Genomic DNA, 21049 nt, shown 5'->3' on the forward strand with positions numbered 1-21049 from the left:
AAATGATGAAAAAAAAAAAGTTTTTTTGATCTAAAGATGAACTCCAGCCTTACATTATTCCCACACTTGCAGCAAATCCTCTCATGTGTTAAAACTGATTACCCTCAATTCCTGCAAACTTGCATCTTCACAATATAACTCATTGAGGTTGCAGCAGCTATCTTGATTTCCTACCTAAATGAGTTTGGTCTTTCATCAAGCCCTTCTCCCCATAATCCATACTGCTGCTAGCCTGTTTCTCAGCTATTAGCTTTCTCTTCTATCAGTCACTTTGTTCCCAAGCATTATATGAAAGAACACATACCAGGCATCCTTTTAGGTGTGCAGGATCAAGCAAGGTATCAGCAGATTGCACAACTAAGCTCTTCAGCACCCAGTGGCCAGCAGGGAGGAGCATGCATGTTTAAAGAGATATCAAGGATGTGTTCTCTTATTATATGCTTTTGAAAAGGATCTGAGATGGAATACTGTAACATTTACCGGAACCTACCAGGCCTTTCCCACTAACCTCGGAGCAAAGACCAGAAGAAACACTCAGTGATGACATTACTGGATCACAGAAGAGGTAATTCTGGAAAAACAAAATTATTGAAATTGAAATTTTTTAATTGCATGTTGAAACTATAGAAAAAAGAGAGTGGAGTAGTCTGCTGCAATACAGCAAGATGTGGGTGATAAGCTGCCCTACTCAGTAGGTGAGCCAATCTCTCTGTATGCATCTCTAGGTACAATTTTTAGTTTTCATTGGGGTCTGTATGATAAACCACCTGCCGACCGCTCACAGTAAATATACCGCAAGTAGGCAGCAGGTGCAGGCACAATAATGTACCTGTACATCGGCCGATTCTTCCAGGTTTGGCAGCATGCATGTGCCCGCATGCGCCCTCTGCCGACCTGTGCTGTGATTGGACAAAGCATTAGTTTGTCAGTTGATTTCAGCCAAAGAATCTGGCTGAAGTCAGCCATCACGCACAGAAAAAAAAAACAGCCAGATAGTAAAGTAAAAGCAGCACACATTACACACATTGCACATTGTTAGGCACACAGTTAACCCCTTGATTGCCCTAGATGTTAACTCCTTCCCAGCCAATGTCATTAGTACAGTATCAGTGTACAGTATTATAACTGATCGCTGTATTAGTGCCACTAGCAACGTCCGTATCAGTTGGTGACCCTCCCAGATAGTGTCTGATAGTGCCACCCTATCACAGACCAACTATAAGTCGCTAATCATAGATTCAACAAGGTGTTGGAAACATTCCTCATAGATTTTGGTCCATATTGACATGATGGCATCATGCAATTGCTGCAGATTTGATGGCTGCACATCCATGATACGAATCTCCCGTTCCGCCACATCTCAAAGGTGCTTTATTAGATTGAGATCTGGTGACTGTGGAGGCCATTGGAGTACGGTGACCTCATTGTCATGTTCAAGAAACTAGTGGTGAAATGATCTGAGCTTTGTGACATGGTGTATTATCCTGCTGGAAGTAGCCATCAGAAGATGGGTACACTGTAGTCATAAAGGGATGGACATGGTCAGCAACAATACTCAGGTAGGCCATGGCGATTACACAATGCTCAATTGGTACTAAGGGGCCCAAAGTGTACCAAGAAAATATCCCCCACACCATTACACCACCACCAGTCTGAACTGTTGATAGAAGGCAGGATGGATCCATGTTTTCATGTAGTTTATGCCAAATTCTGACCCTACTATCTGAATGTCACAGCTGAAATAGAGGCTCATCAGACCAGGCAAGGTTTTTCCAATCTTCTGTTGTCCAATTTGGGTGAGCCTGTGTGAATTGTAGCCTCAGATGCCTGTTCTTAGCTGACAGGAGTGGCACCCGGTGTGGTCTTCTTTTGCTGTAGCCCATCTGCTTCAAGATTTGATGTGTTGTGCATTCAGAGATGATATTCTGCATACCTTGGTTGTAACGAGTGGTTATTTGAGATACTGTTGCCTTTCTATCATCTCTGCCCATTCTCCTCTGACATCAAGAAGGCATTTTTTCGTCCACACAACTGCCGCTCACTGGATATTTTCTCTTTTTCTGACGATTCTCTGTAAACCCTAGAGATGGTTGTGCGTGAAAATCCCAGTAGATCAGCAGTTTTTGAAATACTCAGACAAGCTCGTCTGGCACCAACAACCATTCCATGTTCAAAGTCACTTAAATTCCCTTTCTTCCCCAATCTGATGCTCGGTTTGAACTTCGGCAAGTTTTCTTTCACCACGTCTAGATGCCTAAATGCACTGAATTGCTGCCATGTGCCATGTGATGAGCAATTTTTGTTACCAAGCAGTTGAACAGGTGCACCTAATAAAGTGGCCAGTGAGTGTGTCTGAGACTTCCTAGAGCCACCACCTTTTTGCCCAAAATTTGCGGAGGCCTGGGGCTTCTCCATTTGATAAAGTATTACCATGCCACACAGATGACCCAGTTGACCAAACTACATATGTGACAACAAAAACACCTCAGTGGGTGAGCCTGGAAGCAACAGAGTGCGATCCATTAGCAATCACAAGTCTCCTCTCGTTTGTCCCAAAGGATCGTAAATTTAGTAAACAATCCCTATTACTTTACACTCCCTTTTCCTTTGGGACTTATTTAAACATAGGATGGATCTCCTCTTGCCTCACTTCCTTAATTTATTTTTAATCTGGAACCCCTCATTTTACCCAGCCCTTACCTTTTCTGGCTACTTCTGCTTTTTGGCTGTTATCAAACTAACTATATTACATCAGCTAGCAGGCCCTCACAGTATTCTTCCCTTTGCTATGCTATGTCAATGCTTTAGATTTCCCCCAAAATAACTTTTTCGCTATCTTCAACTTAAATACTTATTTTTCACCACCTCATTCTCCTATTCGTCCATGGATCAACTGACCACATTTGAACATATTTGTGAGAAAGATCCCCATGCTCACTGTCAAATTCCAACCCTGTATCTTACCATACTTCCCAGTCTTCTCCCTCAACCTCCACCCTATGGCAGTAAGTGGGAGTCTGAACATGGTGTCACTGTAGACCCTGAAGATTGGTCCGATATCTGTCTGGCCACTAATCCCTGCTCCATGAATGTTGTCACTTTGGAGGCCTTATATAAAGTCCTTTCCTATTGGTACTGGGTCACGGCAAATATCTCTAAATTTGTACCAAGCTATCCTTCAGAATGCTTTAAGGCAAGGGTCAGCAACCTTTTTCCACTTAAGGGTCTGATTTAATGTATGTGAATGCATGGAGGGCCGTATTCACCTGGTAATAAATGAAGATAATATTAATCCTAACATAGTAATAATAACAGTACAGGTTTACCTCACTTTAAGGTGCTTCACTAATACAAAGCCAGTTTCACCCTGAGGAAGCATGCAGGTTCACTCCTTCGAGGCTCCGGCAATCTCTGCAGCCCCGCTGTCTTATCAGCGCTGCTGTGGGTCTCTCCCATGTTCACATTCAGCTTCCTGATCCCTGCATCGTTCGTCTCTTACTTAAAATGTCCGCGGGCCAGGTGTATGTGAATTCATCACATGCACTGACGGACTGGACATTTAGGTTGCCAACACCTGCTTTAGGGACTGCAAGGCATGGGGAAACGCACCTACATGTATGATGAACTACCCTATTGTTCACAAGTTCTGGATGGAAGTATTTAACCCTCTTTCCAAAGCAAAATATGCATCCCCCAGACATTACCTCTGCAGAATTTTAGCTTCTCCAACTTCAAACAAACAGTGGCATCTGCCTGGAAAACCTCCAGTTTACTTGAAGTTATTATTTTTGATTTATAATCAATGAAAAAATGAATGCTACCATACATACCTAGTGCTAGTACCTTGTACCTAGTACCTTGCTTTGACTTCAACACACATTAAAGCACCTACTGTTTCAACATGCTTTTTTGATGCTTCGATTATGCTTTAGTGGTGCTTCGATGATGCTCCAATGATGCGTGTTGATATCTCATATCTGCAATTTCTCCAAAACAAACTGAAGCTAAATTAAAGCCTCTCAAAAGTTTCAGATGCTTCAAGCAAGCTGTGCCATAGACTTCTATGGAGGCTTTGAAGCACCACTAAAGTGACAGGTGGTAAGCTAATAATTTTATTTAGTAACAGGTGCTTTGACTGGCATTCAGAGAGCTTTAAAGCTGGGTTCACACTATTGCAAATTGGATGCGGGTTTACTCACATCCAATTCGCATAGCAGGAGATTGTGACTGGCTCTCTATGGAGCCAGTTCACACATCTCCGCAGCGGCTCTGGTGTGACTTGCACAGGAGTCCTGTGCGTCTTTTGGTCCATTTTAGATCCGAATTCAGACCAAAATTCGGGGGGGGGGGGGAAATTGGACCTGAAACAGTGAATGGAGATGCACTGGACTCCTGCTGTGAGCCATTGTGATCTCTAGTGTTAACCCAGCCTCACAAAGCGTGTCCGAAGCCATGTTTTGAAGCAAGAGCCCTTAAAGGTACTACATTCTGGCAGACATGGATAGATACTGTAAGTTCCTTCCCACAGATTTTGACAGCATGCCTCTTGATCCATAATGCCGTACGCCTACTTTTTCTTTCCCAGAGCAGCTTCCCCACCATGACCTAGGCCCCCTGGGAACATCGCCCCCACCCTTCCCTCTCCTGCCCTATTCTCTCTAACTTATCCTTAGTACACGCATTCAGAAAATCAAATGACAAAAATCATTTTCGGAGCGGTTATATGATAATCTGATTGTTGGTTGGTACACAGCTTTTAAAAACCGAATATGACAGTTCATCCCTCAATATCCGATGGGACAAGCACAAAAATATTTCTCATACAATACCAGATCAGTTTTTGTTTATTCAGTACATTAAAAAAAATGCAAGATCAAGACCACGCATGCTCTGAAATGAAAATACATTACAATACAATACAACACATTAAATCACTTCCCAAGTTGTATTCTGTCTTATGAGAATTTTTGTAACTTTAGTACCTCTTCATTTTTGATACAAGACTAGCATGCAACAAAAAACAGACAATGATCCATCCGATAATCTCATCGTGTGTACGAGGCATTAGTTTACTTGTCTTTTTCTTCCCTTCCTCTCTTACTTCCTTACTGTTATGCAAGGAACAGTATTCTGTACAATATTGATGCTGTAATCATTGACTTTTGATCTCTTGTCATTGTGTATGTTACCTAGGCTCAGTATGTACGGTCTCAGCCTACTGTGTATAGTCAATACTTTGAATTGTATATCCACTCTTTCTATGTTATTTGAAAATTTGAAATTCTGAATAAAAAAATTAACAGAAAAAGATTTGAAGGAAAGTCTGTAAACTTGTGGATAACGCCTGCAAATGGTTTTAGGTAACTAGCTACACACATTACCTCTAGTGCTTTCAGTCAGTTGTGTTATGCCCTCTCCCAACAGCAGGTGGCAGTATAATTCCATTTTTAGCTTTTTCTACTCATATTGTCCTATAGCTGATGAAATGCTCTGAAAGCTCAAGTCACAGATACTTTTAACTTTAAAAAAAAAAATCAATCTTACAGTAAGCTAAAAAGCACATCATGGATTTTACCATAAAATACACACGCAAAATCAATTAATTTACAAGTAAAGTATTTAAATACAGTAGATCAACAAATACATACGTGCTTCTTTTCATCTAAACATTTTATAGAGTACTAAATTAAAGGTACATTTGCCAAATTACGTAGGGTATATAACAGTGAGAGATCCATTCTATTGCCATTAAAGCTGTGCTACAGTCAAGGTTCCAAACCCCCACAAACAAAACACCGACTCCCGCAAGCTGATTACTGCAGCAATTCCTAATCTGAAGGCCCCAAATATCCACCTTAATATGTGGTTTCAAGTCTTTTTTTTCTCATTCCAGAATAGGGAAGGGGGGTGATCTTGGATGTAGGATATCTGAATGGAGGGGGCAGGGCTATTAATCTCCCACTCAGAGATTCTCTGTCATACCGGAACATTACAGCCGCAGACACAGGGGGTTAGGAAAGAAGAAGATTTCTACTAAAGCAAAAAGAATCGATACAAGGGACACATCATACTAAATGTATGCTCCTCTGCCCCTTATGCTGATTTTTATGTTTGTAATTTAAATTTAAACTTAAACTTTAACAACAAGATTCACGTGCAATAACAAGCAGGAGCCATTACAAATATATAAAAATCAGCATAAGGGACATAACTCATATTTAGTACAATGTGTCCCTTGTTCTGTTTTTAAAGAGGTTTAAAACACGCAAACCCTGATTCTCACATCTCCTTAAAGATCACAAAAACTCTAAAGTCAGGTCAGTTTTTAGGCCCCATGTACACGGAGGCCTGGGGGTCTAACTTTTTTCCATCTGGAAGCCACAGCTTCTGTTTACAGCAACCTATAGATTCAAATACTGGGTGCAGCTGCACACGAGTATACGAAGTGAGTCTAAAAAGTTTGGTGAATGGTCCGATATCTCAACAGCAACATGGGACAGGTGCGCGCGCATGCACATGGCTAACCAGAGACATATCAAGAAGCGCCACCTAGCGTGGAGTACACATGACCATCAGGGTAACCCACTGCGGGCAGTTGAACATAGTCAGTGTGAGAGGTAGAATCACAGTGCAGTAAAGTAACAAGTGAACATCAAGTTCTGCTACAAATTGGGGACAACGGAGATGCATGAAATGTTGGTGTAAGTGTACGGGTATGGGATGGAAGCCATAAGCAGAAAATGTGTTTACGACTGGTTCAAAAGCTTTCGCAACGGGAAGGAAATGACTTAGGATAAGCCACGTTTGGGTCGACTGTCGACAAGCAGAACCCAAGACATGATCGAGCAACAAGTGCAAGAAATGCTTGCACAAGATCGGTGACTGACTCTATGATTGATGGTGGAGGACTTGGGCAATAGCAAGGACACTGTGCGCACCATCGAGTAAGCAGAAGATCTGTTACCGGTTTGTGCCGCACAAGCTGACAGACGATCAGAAAGCAAAATGGATGGAAACCTCCAGAGATTTCATTACCATGTGTGACCAGGATTCATCCTTTCTGCAAACCATTGTCACAGGGGATGAGACCTGGTGCTACCAGTTTGATCCGGAATCCAAGCAGCAATCGATGAAATGGCATTCACCGTCTTCCCCACGACACAAAAAGAGTCGCCTGCAAAAGTCCAAGGTCAAGACAATGTCAGCAGAAATCCAAGAATGTATGACAGCTGTACTGCGATCGATTCCTAAAGAGGCCTTTGCTGGCAGTTTCCAGAAGCTTTATGAATGTTGCCAAAAGTGTGTGAAGGATGGCGATTATTTTGAAGGCCAATTAATGTCATTTGTTTGTATCTTCTGTTTTGTTTGTTTTCTGATACCATTCACCAAATTTTTTAGACACACCTTGTATGTTGGTGCTTGCGTAGGCACGCACGCGCGTACAGACTGGCAGATTGCTAGCTTAGAAACATTGAATGTGCATTTACATTAGAGGGCTGGCTACCAGTTATCTATTGCAATAAAAAGTAATAGTAAAAGTAATATACTAAGATTTCTGTGCCTGTGTTGTGAATTTTGAAGATGAGTTTCTCCATGATGCTTGTTGCTACAGAGGTGAATAAGGGCTTGTTTTAAAATACTTTTATTGCTTGTTTAGCATTAGTAGATACTTTGGTCTGGATATAGGTTAACTTGAAGCTACTAGGAATATACGCATGTGAAACAATATATAGATTGTTTTCAGGCAAAGAAACACTAAAAGAATATAGTTAACATCCAGCTTACTCGAGAAGAGACTTAAGGAAATGGCCAGCTCAGTATAATTGTAGGTAAATGAAAGCTGTACTGAAGTCTAACAGCCTTTAGATATACAGAATACAATTAGGGTGAGAAAGTCACACTTTCTGATTTCAGAGCACACAGCGACGCTTTATGGTTCTTAACCACTTGCTTACTGGACACTTAAACCCCCCTCCTATCCAGACCAATTTTCAGCTTTCAGCGCTGACGCATTTTGAATGACAATTGCGCGGTCATACAACACTGTACCCAAATGAAATTTTTATCATTTTTTCACCACAAATAGAGCTTTCATTTGGTGGTATTTGATCACCTCTGCAGTTTTTACTTTTTGTTAAAAAAATGTAAAAACCTGAATTTGAAAAAATTTTTTTTTATATTTTTTTATACTTTGTTTTAAACAATTTAAAAAGGGCCATTTTTCTCCTTCATTCATGTACGCTGATGAGGCGGCAGTGAGGGGCACTGATAGGCGGCAGTGATGGGCACTGATGGGTGGCATTGATGGACACTGATGGGTGGAAGTGATGGGCAGCACTGCCAGGTGGCACTGATTGGCACTACAGGTGGGCATTGATAGGTGGCACTTGTGGGCATTGATAGGTGGCACTTGTTGGCATTGATAGGTGGCACTTGTGGGCACTGTTAGGTGGCACTGTTAGGTGGCACTGTGGGCACTGTTAGGTAGCACTGTGGGCACTGTTATATGGCACTATTAGGTGGCACTGATGAGGCAGATGTGCCTCTTCCACTTGGGGACCAATCTCCCTCATATCCAAGCCGGTGATCGGCTTTATTTTCTACTCACGCTGTCAGCGTGAGTAGAAAAAAAAACGATTACCGATCTTTTGTTTACATCATGTGATCAGCTGTCATCAGCTGTCTTAGGGTTAAGGGACCGGCCCCTTACTCGGATCGGTGATCAGCCGAGTCTCAGTGACTCGGTGATCACAGCGCACTCGGGAGCATGCACAGGGGAGGCCGTCCCGGGAATTCAGGTCTGCGCCGTGGCCGTCATTTGGCCATAGCGCGGATGTGTAGTGGTTAAAGAGGAAGTAAACCCCAGACTTTTTTCCTTTTTTTTTTACATATTAACATCCAACAATGTATTGATAAGCCTTACACTTTAGAAAGTGACAAAAACGAGGTTTGGAAGTACCTTTTTTATCTTTTATAGAATTTTTCTTCTTCCTGGTATCGGCCGCGCCATCTTTACTAATGATTGCTGGCTCAGGTGGGGACCTCATTTCTGCCCTTCCTTTCCTTCATGTCAAAATCTCGTGAATGCGCGATCACGTTTAAACCAAGCCTCTATCTAGAACAGCTGCTTTCTGTGAACATCTGTGTGCTGCTATAGTTCACTCCCCCTGTGTGATGTCTTATACAGTCACAAGGAGAGAAACAGAAAGGAGAGGAGGAGGGCACAGTATCGCGAGGCTTCCTCTGTGCCGTTCCCAATGTAAAAAAATAACCCAGCATGCTGAAGTCAGTGAAACGGCACACATAGTGTGCCATTAAAGAAGCTACAGACTGCGCATGCGCCGTTGACGTCACTACAGTTTGCAGGACGGATTATGAGGAAACAGAACGAGTAAGTAAAATTTCACAAGCAGTGATCAGCTGCCAGTACTATGAAGATTATAATGAGCTAAAGTGAAAGTGGTGAGTTTACAACCACTTCAATAGCTAACATATGCTCATAAAATACATAGACATTTCAAATATCAGTAATTTCATAGTGTGGGAACTAGTGTGGGTTTCCACTTGACTACCGTAGGTTTTGAATAACAATGACCCAACATAAAACAATTCTTGTTACCAAGGATAAAGATCAATGGCCAGCTTTAATAGAGCAAGTTCTGGTAAAGTGTAATTTTAGGAAAATTCCCAGTGGGGTTTTTTAGCAGCAAATATGAGTCAAAAAGGTTTCGTAAAAAGTATAATGTAATTTTATTATCAAAAGACAATTGGACAATACTGATACACGAGTTAAAATATCTAGGCCCAGTATGTACAGTCCTTATTGATGCTCAGATTGCCATTTAGATTCCATACAATGTACCTCTATCTATTATTTACCTAATTTTATTTATTGTAACTAATTAAGAAATATGATAGTAACAAATCAATAATTATACCAAGAAAGGTTTTGTTTTATTGGACACACTTTGACCGAAGATTAATGTATGAATATATACAATTTGACGGTGTATCTTTATGTTTTTCTTTTTCTTTACCTCCAGATTCTGGACTGCTGTGGTTTCATCCTCCCTCTGCCTCCTTTGGGGCCTGCCTTGGGTCCGATGGCTTCCCGGCAGGGTAGGGAGATGTGCCATAGTCACATCACCCCTCCCTAGTAGCACCCGCAGTTTTTCTAACTACCACTGTGGGGAGCTCCATCACTGCCAGCGGCGTTCTGTGTTCGCCGTCGAACTGGGGGATGACGTGACGTGACGCGCGTGCACGGTGCAGTCTCCTACGCTGTGTGGGGAGTATCATGGCTGCGTATGCACGTGGCTCCTGTGGTTTCATCCTCCCTCTGCCTCCTTTGGGGCCTGCCTTGGGTCCAATGGCTTCCCGGCAGGGTAGGGAGATGTGCCATAGTCACATCACCCCTCCCTAGTAGCACCCGCAGTTTTTCCAACTACCACTATGGGGAGCTCCATCACTGCCGGCGGCGTTCTGTGTTCGCCGTCGGACTGGGGGATGACGTGACGCGCGTGCGCGGTGCAGTCTCCTATGCTGTGCGGGGAGTATCGTGGCCGCGTATGCATGTGGCTTGTCCCCAGTCACGCAGATTGCATTGGAGGCGACAGAGGAGTCTGGAACGCTGAGGTGGCCACAGAAGGGCCGCGACCAGCGGCCTGATGGCTCCTCTTCTTCTGATTTAGCACCATTGTTGTTATATATATTTCTTTCAATATATTTTTTCAGCATTTCTTACACTCTTCCCCATTCAGAGCCTGCTTCTATATGCATTTGATTTAAACAACTAGACCTGATGCCTCCTATCATAGGGGCCACAGTGTTCTATCAACTCTTATATATCAATCAGGTATTCATTAATGTTGTTATTGAACTCACTTAAGTTGCACATTATTAAACAGGTTTGTTTTCTGACATTTGTTTGAGAACATAGTGTATATCACACTTTTCGCGCACTATTATCACATTCTAGAATTTATTCTCATCCCACTTTCATTACTTTTCACATAGGCTTTTATATGCTTCACACTCTTTTTTTTTTTCTCTTTTTTTCAACAAAATACTTTGCACATATTTTTAATTTTTAATTTTGAGTTTAGTATTATAACCTATTTGTAATTTTATTAATTTAATTTTATTAATCATTCATGACACCTACACATCACATAACATTACACTCAGTGATCCACCTCTCTGGGCATAAATGATTATACCGGAGCATAAATGGGAATTGACCACAATAAAAAACACTTTTTACTTTTTTTAAAATAATACATTTGGGGAATAATGCGTTTTTATAGCACATACATTATGGTTTGAGATTTCTTTCTTTCTTTTTTTTTTTTTTAAAGGCCTGCTCCTTGTCTTCTCTTACTGCAACTATTCCCTCTCTAATCCATCATATCAATATTCTCCTTTTGGGGTGCCTAAAAATCTGTGGCCACTTGTAAGCCCCACGGCCGGGGTTGCCCCCCTCGGGGTGGAGGTGAAGACGGCTCCCTAGCAGTCTCCAGAACCATCAGTGGAGAAATCGACTGTTCTTTCTGTATGTGTTTTTTAATAATAGGAAAGCTCTGGATAAGCGAGCCCATTCGGTGGAGAGGGTAAATATGATGTGACTATCTGTTTTTTACATATAATAGATGTACAAAAGATTGTGAATGTACATCACATTATATACTATTGAAACCTGTCTTTTGATGTATCCATACAAATATAAGAACCCCCTGAGGAAGACCGTAACCTTTAGGTCGAAATGCATTGGTGCTTTTCCTGAACACCGGACAGTACAACCATAATTTCATTATTGTGGGCTGATATTTTTGAATACACACTTTACTTAATTTATATGGTATTGTTAACCTCCTTCCCCCCTTTCCAATCCAATAGTCTCGCATTGTGTATACCAGAGCTCATATTTTACGAAACCTTTTTGACTCATATTTGCTGCTAAAAAACCCCACGGGGAATTTTCTTCTTTACAAATATTTGTTATCGGGGTGTGCAGCCTCTCAGACTCCGTATATATGTGTCATTCAATGCTATAGTGTAATTTTAGGGATCGATTGAAAAACTTGGTTTTTAAAAAATTTTAATTTTTGATGATAATGTATTCCCTTAAAGAGGAAGCAAACTCTTCCTATTTTTTCCATTTTTTTTCTTCCCTGCAAAGTATCACATTTTATGACACTTACCTGCATCGTCCCCGCTGAAGGCCGCATCCATCTTCGCCTGTCTTCCTTCTGGGGCCACGATCTCCGGCTGTGTGACTGGCTGGAGGCGCGTGACATGTGGGAGCCACCGGTTACAGGACAGACTTCTGAAGAAATGATGCGGGCGGCCGTTCCTTCAGAGCGCATGTATTGATTACATCATCAGCGCAGTATACAATAAATATCTCCTAAACGGCGCACGTTTTGTGCTGCCCCTGACAATGCCTTAAAGTACAATTAAACCTAAAAAGAAAAAAAAGCTGACAGGTAGAATTTTTATGAGAATAGACCCTATTGAACCTCTCTGTCAAATAAAGATAAAATTGCCCTGTCACACCTACGTTAAAACAGTGACATGCCTCCATCCCTACGTATTACATAAAAAAAGAAAGAAAGAAAATTAGACTTTACATGAGGCAATCCCATAATATGAGATTGAGACACTAAACCGATGCTGATAGATTTAATATTCTATGCAGTAGTATACACATTGAGATGCCTCATGTAAAGTCCCCATTTTCTTTCTTTCTTTTTTTATGGACTTCTCTGTCATAAAAACATTTTCCTTAAAAAAAAGAAATACTAAATCACTAAATTCAATCTCTTCTTTATTAACTCTGGTTTTAGGATATATTTTCACCTCTTCATCTTCCGAACCGTAAATATATCACCACATATATAGAGACATGTTTTGCATAAAATGAAATGTTCAATGTTTTTCTAAATAAGAAATTTTCTTGATACATTTTTCCAGAATAAAAATCTCCCTGAAGAAGACTGTGGCTGTAGGGGTCGAAACACGTTGGGGTATTCATGTGGATAGCGATGTTGTAACGTAATGTAAACAACTGCGTCCACGGTGCAATTTTTACCTGGAATGATGGTCATGTTGTTCATATGTCAATAACCAGAGCTCATATTTTAAACTCATTGTGAATTTGAATCTACTTTTTGATACAATAAAAGATTTTAATTAAATACATTTTTCACAATACATATTTTTTGCTGCCAAAAAGCCCCTTGGGGAAACTGTTCCAAACTGTGAAGTCACTGAGTCCCAGCCAACCAAAGCAAGCAATAGGATGGCACTATCTTTGTTTAGGAATCATCCAGAGTCAGTACCTATTTCCTGGACTGTAATGCTGGTTAAGAGATGACACAATTGTGTACATCCTATCTAGTACAGAGCAATTGTTACATTTTTTATTGGATATGTTTTATAGCAGAAAGTAAAAAAAGATTGGGTTTTTTTTTTTTCAAAATTGTTGTTCTTTTTTGTTTATAGCCCAAAAAATAAAAACCGCAGAGGTGATCAAATAACACCAAAAGAAAGCTCTAATTGTGGGAAAAAAAGGACATACATTTTATTTGGGTACAGCGTCGCACGACTTGTGCACTTATCAGTTAAAGTAACGCAGTGCCGTATCGCAAAAAAATGGTCTGGTCAGGAAGGGGGGTAAATCTTCTGGAGTTGAATTCGCCTATACTGATTAGTGATGTGATGAGATCTTTGTGTGCACATGTAATGTCAATCTCACAATCTGTCAGGCTGTTCTGTGTTTTTCATGGCAGCCCAGCAGACTCTACAGTCATGACTGATGAACCCTAACTAACAGGAGAGAGAGAGGATCATTACTGAATAAACACTCCATGATCAAAGTCAGTTTCTCCTTCGCTGCATCTGTAAGTGCTTCTGTAAAATTAACTGACTTGTCCAGTTGGGAAAATTAAATTATGTTTTATAATTCAAAGAGCAGGAACAGAAACACCACCCTGTACAGCGAGGGGAAAAATGGTGTTGTTCCTAAAGTTCACAGGCGATTCGTTTTGCATTATGGTTCTAACAAGGTGGACTATAGAAGCCAGAGTTCTTGTATCTCTTTTACCGACAGGAGAACAAACAAAGGACTTACTACTGATCAAAGTGTAAGGCTAGGTTTATGCATTTGGGGGCAGTAAACAAAGTGAGTATTTCATATGCATACTAGATCATTATGCCTTTGTTTTGTCTTTTGTTTGTGGGTTTACAACCACTTTAAGAATGGTATATGGGAAACTACCACCAGCTGATCTCCTCAAACATCAATAACTGAGACCCAGAGAGAGATAATAATCCAGGATAGTGTGATATCGTTTTATTAAAAGTCAAAACAAGGATTAAAAATATAAATTTGCCTCTCACATTTAAAGGTGCTATAGTCAGCACCAACACAACCAGCCTGTTCGATTATCCTGCACACCACTCGATCCTAGCCAGTGTGCGTTCCAAATGGCAGAATGTTCAAACCAGATCAAAAACCCAAAATGATGTCACGTATGGTGGACGCGCAGCCTCGATGCATTTCGCTCGTTAGCTGCGATCGAGCTTTGGGCAGGATAATCAAACAGGCTGGTTGTGTTTTGTTCTGACTATAGCACCTTTAAATGTGAGTGGCAAGTTTAAAAAATGTAATCCTTGTTTTGACTTTTAATAAAACTATATCACACTATCCTGGATTATTATCTCTTCCTGGGTCTTGGTTATTTGACTGGCAGCTGGCGCGGGCCACTGAGAGCCTACGTTACCACCCCCTTCGATCGTGTGTGGGCTCCAGCGGATTTTGTTTTCTCAAAAGTTGGACGGACTTAGATTTGAAACATGTTTTAAATCTATCCGGCGGACTCGAGTCCGTTCGAAAAGTCCGCTCGTCTGTATGCTAGTTCGACAGACAAAAAGCCACTCTAGGGCAGCTATTGGCTACTGGCGATGAACTTCCTTATTTTAGTCCGGTCGTACGTCATCATGTACGAATTCGACGGACTTTGGTTGATTATGTGTAGGCAAGTCCGTTCATTCAGAAAGTCCGTCGAAATGTCCGCCGGGCAAAGTCTGTCGTAAAGTCCGCTCGTGTGTACGCGGCATTAGGCAGCCCACAGATGATTCTTTTTATTTTCGTTCAACCAACGGGTTGTGTGAAAAAAAAATGGCTTGATTCCCCCATCCACATTGAATGAATCCTCCCCGCTGAACCTTTTGTATTCTGACAGCTGGAAGACCTCCCCACCATTAAAATACACTGATAAAAGCTGCAGGCTATAGGCAGCGTTTCTGATCAAGTGGAAATTTTGCAACAGGGCAGGTTGTACAGAAGACGATCAGTAGATCGCCTTTTGTACAACCCGCCTGTACATGCATCGAAATTCAGCCGCACCCTGCTAAACTGGTCAAATTTCAAACCATGTCTGCATCACGGTGCATAGAGGTAAAGATTACTAAACCAAGTACAAAAATGTCATATATTGCAGTTTACAGTCCTTAGATGTTTGCACACACAAAGCTCTCGCCTGTCACACGCTCCGATGATAAATCATTGGGCAGGAACCACTGATTGGCATTCATAGAAGCCGTACTATAGGTATCCACAATGAAAAGCACTCTATGAATGGAGGAGACGGACCTTCCATTCATCCATATCAACATCAGGGAAGCTGCAATTTATTACATTTTTCCTCTTGGCTTTAGTTATATCGTAATAATTTACAGAACATGCATACCTTCCAACTGTCCCTGATTTCGAAGGACTGTCCCTGATTTGGAGCAATGTCCCTTTGTCCCTCATTCCTCCTAATTTGTCCCTCATTTTGGTCTGATCTATATAGATGTATATAAAGTGCACTTTTTATCTATCTTAAAGTGTTTTCCAGTGCTAAACCTTTCAGCTGATTTCTAAATTGCTGCATTTGTAAATTCCAAGAGCCAATATAAAGGAATAGTAGTGGTAAAAAAAGCACTTGTTGGTTTAACCTATCTTCTTTTTTTGTGCAATTCTCCTTTAAGGGGGCGTGGCAAGGGGTGTGTCCTATGCCTGTATACTTTTGCTGATAGGTGTCCCTCATTCCCATCTCAAAAAGGTAGGAGGTATGGACATGTGTTAATCGTAATCATTTACAGGACGGGGGGGTCGGGCAGACCTCAGATCAAACACAGAGAAGCAGGCAAAACATAAGTTACATATTTTATCAGAGCATTAGAAGCTAAAACATTTAACCTTTATAGTAGGTGGCAAATACATTGTTTAGAGTCAGTTTATTATTTACTGGCAAACTGTAAAAGTATTAAAAATCTGCCTTTTCATCTAACAGTTTATACCAAATCTTCTGTTTGCACAGGACGTAATAAAAAGCATGCTGAGAGCTAACCTTTAACAGCAAAGTAGTAAATAACTGCTACTTTGCGTTGTATTTTAATGATGCATTTAATTGCTACATAAGAAAAGTACACTGACACTATGTAATACAATGAAAGATAATCAGAGTACTGTTGTCACACTTTCTTTTTTTTAAAGGAGAACCACCACATATTTTAATAGACTGCTCGCTTTAAAGTGGTCCTACCATTAACCGCTTGCCTACCAAGGCAGTTTTTAAAATGTATACACATACAAATTAAAATTTGCATTTTTTTGCTAGAAAATGACTTAGAACTCCCACACATTATATATTTTCTGAAAGCAGAGGCTCTGGAGAATAAAACGGTGGCTTTATGTTAGACAAAATTAGCGCAGCCGTTTATCATATTTTCAAGAAAAAAATAATTTTAATGCAGCCTGGGGCACTGGTGTGATCTTACAGGGATCCAGAGGAGGCTGGGAACCAGGAAGCAGGAAACGAAAAGCAGCTGGTCGTGACTTCACAGGAACAGGAAATGTGATTATTCAGTGGTGTTCCGTCAGATACGGCGACCCGTCAGAATTGGTAATGGAAGTGAAATTCCGTCGCCGCCATCTTGCTACACCCAGCACTCCTCCACAGTAATGATAAACCGAGAAGGGGGCAAGCGGACATCTTGTTACACCCACCGGAGTTTTGCATTTCACAGTTATTTTTTACAGTAAACGGAGATTATAAAGTGAAATACAGGATCTAGAAAGCCCACGGACAGCTGCAAACCTACTGAAATCACAGGTTTGCTAATGTGACAGAACACCTCTGATTTTAGAATTCAACATGTAAACAGTCCGATGGATTTCCAAATTATGTATTTCACCTTATATGCTCCGTTTCCTGTTAAAAATAACTGTGAAATGCAAAACTCCGGTGGGTGTAACAAGATGTCCGCTTGCCCCCTTCTCAGTGTATTGTTACTGTGGAGGAGTGTGGGGTCTAGCAAGATGGCAGCGACAGAACGTCACTTCTGTTTCCAGTTCTGACGGGTCACCTAATCTGATGGAACAGTTGCAAAGAATAGTAATGCATTTCCAAGCTACAGCTTCTTCATTAGACCATGATTGGCTGGCAAACCTGGCAGTCTTAAACACAGAGGAAATAGAAACAGAGAGATCTGATGAGCTGGCCGGCCCGTCAATCAAATAGACAGATTTAAAGAGGTAGATGGTTGTAGACCGAAGTGAATGTAAATATGAGTAAAAAGTTCAATCCTGTAGCTGTTTATCTCTGATTGCAAATGTGTACTTCAATTACTCTGCTAATTACGGTTGTGTCTGTCCTTACCTTCTGTATGGTATCCAAGCATTTTGTAAGGTTTTGTTTCAAGCTAATCTGTATGCTCTGTCTTTTTCGTTTTGACAACAATAAAACACCTTTGTTTTGTTAAAAAAAAAATGAGTAAAAAGTTTGCTGATTAATAGTGGATGATAATTTTATGAAGTTTGAAGAAATCAAAGAATTAATTGATTAAATACATAAATATATAAATATAAATGTATAAATATACCTCAGATATAAAATTAATACATTTGTATGAATAAATTAATTAACTAAAAAATTAATAAAATTATTATTAAATTATTAACAATTGGTAATCAATCACTTATTATAAATTATAATGAGTTAAAAAAAAAAATTAAATGGTGAAAATGGAGGAAGGAAATTACTCTATGCTAGATATAATATTAAGGGTATATCTGTTATAAGTTATATCCTGCACAAAAATACTTCTCAAAGGGATAAATCAAATCAAATCTTTAAATAATAAATGGTTAATGGATAATGATGGTGATACCTACTTGGTACATATGTGTGCACACATATAATCATACATGTACACAATACCATAACCGCTCATGCATATACATACCCACAAACCTGCACATACGTGCAGTTGTAAACATGTACATGTGCAACAGACACATGTATACACGTGAGTATATGCAAAAGCATCTTTCTATCCCAATACTCTCTAGAGGGAACACAATATTATACAAAAAAGAGAAGGGGGGGGTAAAAAAAAAGGGGGGGATTTGTGTTTGCTGCCCAATACGAGCTGTTTAGTTTAGAAACTGGGTGTCCAGTCACCAATGACCGGGCGACCCACAGAGGCATGCCCGAGGGGATCACACCAGCACTTGTTAAATAACAGTGCTGATTTCAATCTCCTCGTTCATTCCTCTAGGCAAAGTGAAAATCTGATACGTTTCCTGACGACACAGCCTTTTGAAACGTTCTGCCGGGGAAAATTTATCTGGAATTGATTCAAGGACCCAAACTTAAGATCTTTGCATGATTGCTTATGATATTCCAGAAAGTGGCAGGAGACACTATGTTTAGGGAGACCAGCCTTGACAAATCTGTAATGTTCCCCAAATCTGACTCAAAGGGCCCTGATTGTACGGCCCACATATACAGAGGGGACGTAAAGTATTCATACCCCCTTAAATTTTTCACTCTTCGTTTTATTGCAGCCATTTGCTAAAATCATTTAAGTTCATTTTTTTCCTCATTAATGTACACACAGCACCCCATATTGACAGAAAAACACAGAATTGTTGACATTTTTGCAGATTTATTTAAAAAAGAAAAACTGAAATATCACATGGTCCTAAGTATTCAGACCCTTTGCTCAGTATTTAGTAGAAGCACCCTTTTGATCTAATACAGCCATTCGTCTTTTTGGGAAAGATGCAACAAGTTTTTCACACCTGGATTTGGGGATCCTCTGCCATTCCTCCTTGCAGATCCTCTCCAGTTCTGTCAGGTTGGATGGTAAACGTTGGTGGACAGCCATTTTTAGGTCTCTCCAGAGATGCTCAATTGGGTTTAAGTCAGGGCTCTGGCTGGGCCATTCAAGAACAGTCACGGAGTTGTTGTGAAGCCACTCCTTCGTTATTTTAGCTGTGTGCTTAGGGTCATTGTCTTGTTGGAAGGTAAACCTTCGGCCCAGTCTGAGGACCTGAACACTCTGGAGAAGGCTTTCGTCCAGGATATCCCTGTACTTGGGTGCATTCATCTTTCCCTCGATTGCAACCAGTTGTCCTGTCCCTGCAGCTGAAAAACACCCCCACAGCATGATGCTGCCACCACCATGCTTCACTGTTGGGACTGTATTGGACAGGTGATGAGCAGTGCCTGGTTTTCTCCACACATACCACTTAGAATTAAGGCCAAAAAGTTCTATCTTGGTCTCATCAGACCAGAGAATCTTATTTCTCACCATCTTGGAGTCCTTCAGATGTTTTTTTTAGCAAACTCCATGTGGGCTTTCATGTGTCTTGCACTGAGGAGAGGCTTCCGTCGGGTCACTCTGCCATAAAGCCCCGACTGGTGGAGGGCTGCAGTGATGGTTGACTTTCTACAACTGTCTCCCATCTCCCGACTGTATCTCTGGAGCTCAGCCACAGTGATGTTTGGGTTCTTCTTTACCTCTCTCACCAAGGCTCTTGTCCCCTGATAACTCAGTTTGGCCGGACGGCCAGCTCTAGGAAGGGTTCTGGTCGTCCCAAACATCTTTTATTTAAGGATTATGAAGGCCACTGTGCTCTTAGGAACCTTAAGTGCAGCAGAAATTTTTTTGTAACCTTGGCCAGATCTGTGCCTTGCCACAATTCTGTCTCTGAGCTCTTCAGGCAGTTCCTTTGACCTCATGATTCTCATTTGGTCTGACATGCACTGTGAGCTGTAAGGTCTTATATAGACAGGTGTGTGGTTTTCCTAATCAAGTCCAATCAGTATAATCAAACAGAGCTGGACTCAAATGAAGGTGTAGAACCATCTCAAGGATGATCAGAAGAAATGGACAGCACCTGAGTTAAATATATGAGTGTCACAGCAAAGGGTCTGAATACTTAGGACCATGTGATATTTCAGTTTTTCTTTTTTAATAAATCTGCAAAAATGTCAACAATTCTGTGTTTTTCTGTCAATATGGGGTGCTGTGTGTACATTAATGAGGAAAAAAATGAACTTAAATGATTTTAGCAAATGGCTGCAATATAACAAAGAGTGAAAAATTTAAGGGGGTCTGAATACTTTCCATCCCCACTGTAGCATGCCATAAGGGCAAGCTAGACAATAATCCACAAACATGGAAGAACAGTTATGGAAGGTGTCGATTGTGTATGTCTTACCCTTATAAGCAAAGGATTTTTGACCATGTTAAATATGAGCACAAGTCAGGCACAGGGATTTCTTATACTGAAACATTCCCACCAGAGGAATGAGTGTTAGTTGAATGTTATTGGATATAGATTGGGCAGATTTAATTTTGCTAGGAGCGACTTTCCCTTTTATATTCGGAGCCTTCCTATAGGCAAATTGTGGCACTGTAGGAATAGTGTTTTTTAAGTGTGGGTCTTGCTGTAGTATAGACCAGTGTTTTTTAAAAACGGTCTCCATTTTCCAGAGTTTATTAGTGTGTGTCAGCACACACCCCCACCCCTCAGGGCCTGTGTGCAGTGAACACATTGCACCCATGGATGATATGCCACTGGGATAGGGCTGTATAGGGGTGGGCTAGGGCAGTATATAGACAGGCTAGGGTAGTATATGGACAGGCTAGTGTCCATCAGTGCCACCTCATCAGTGCCCATCAGTGTAGTCTATCACTGTCCATCAGC

Source organism: Aquarana catesbeiana, linkage group LG05 (assembly GCF_042186555.1).
Source record: "Aquarana catesbeiana isolate 2022-GZ linkage group LG05, ASM4218655v1, whole genome shotgun sequence".
Classification (NCBI taxonomy): Eukaryota; Metazoa; Chordata; class Amphibia; order Anura; family Ranidae; genus Aquarana; species Aquarana catesbeiana.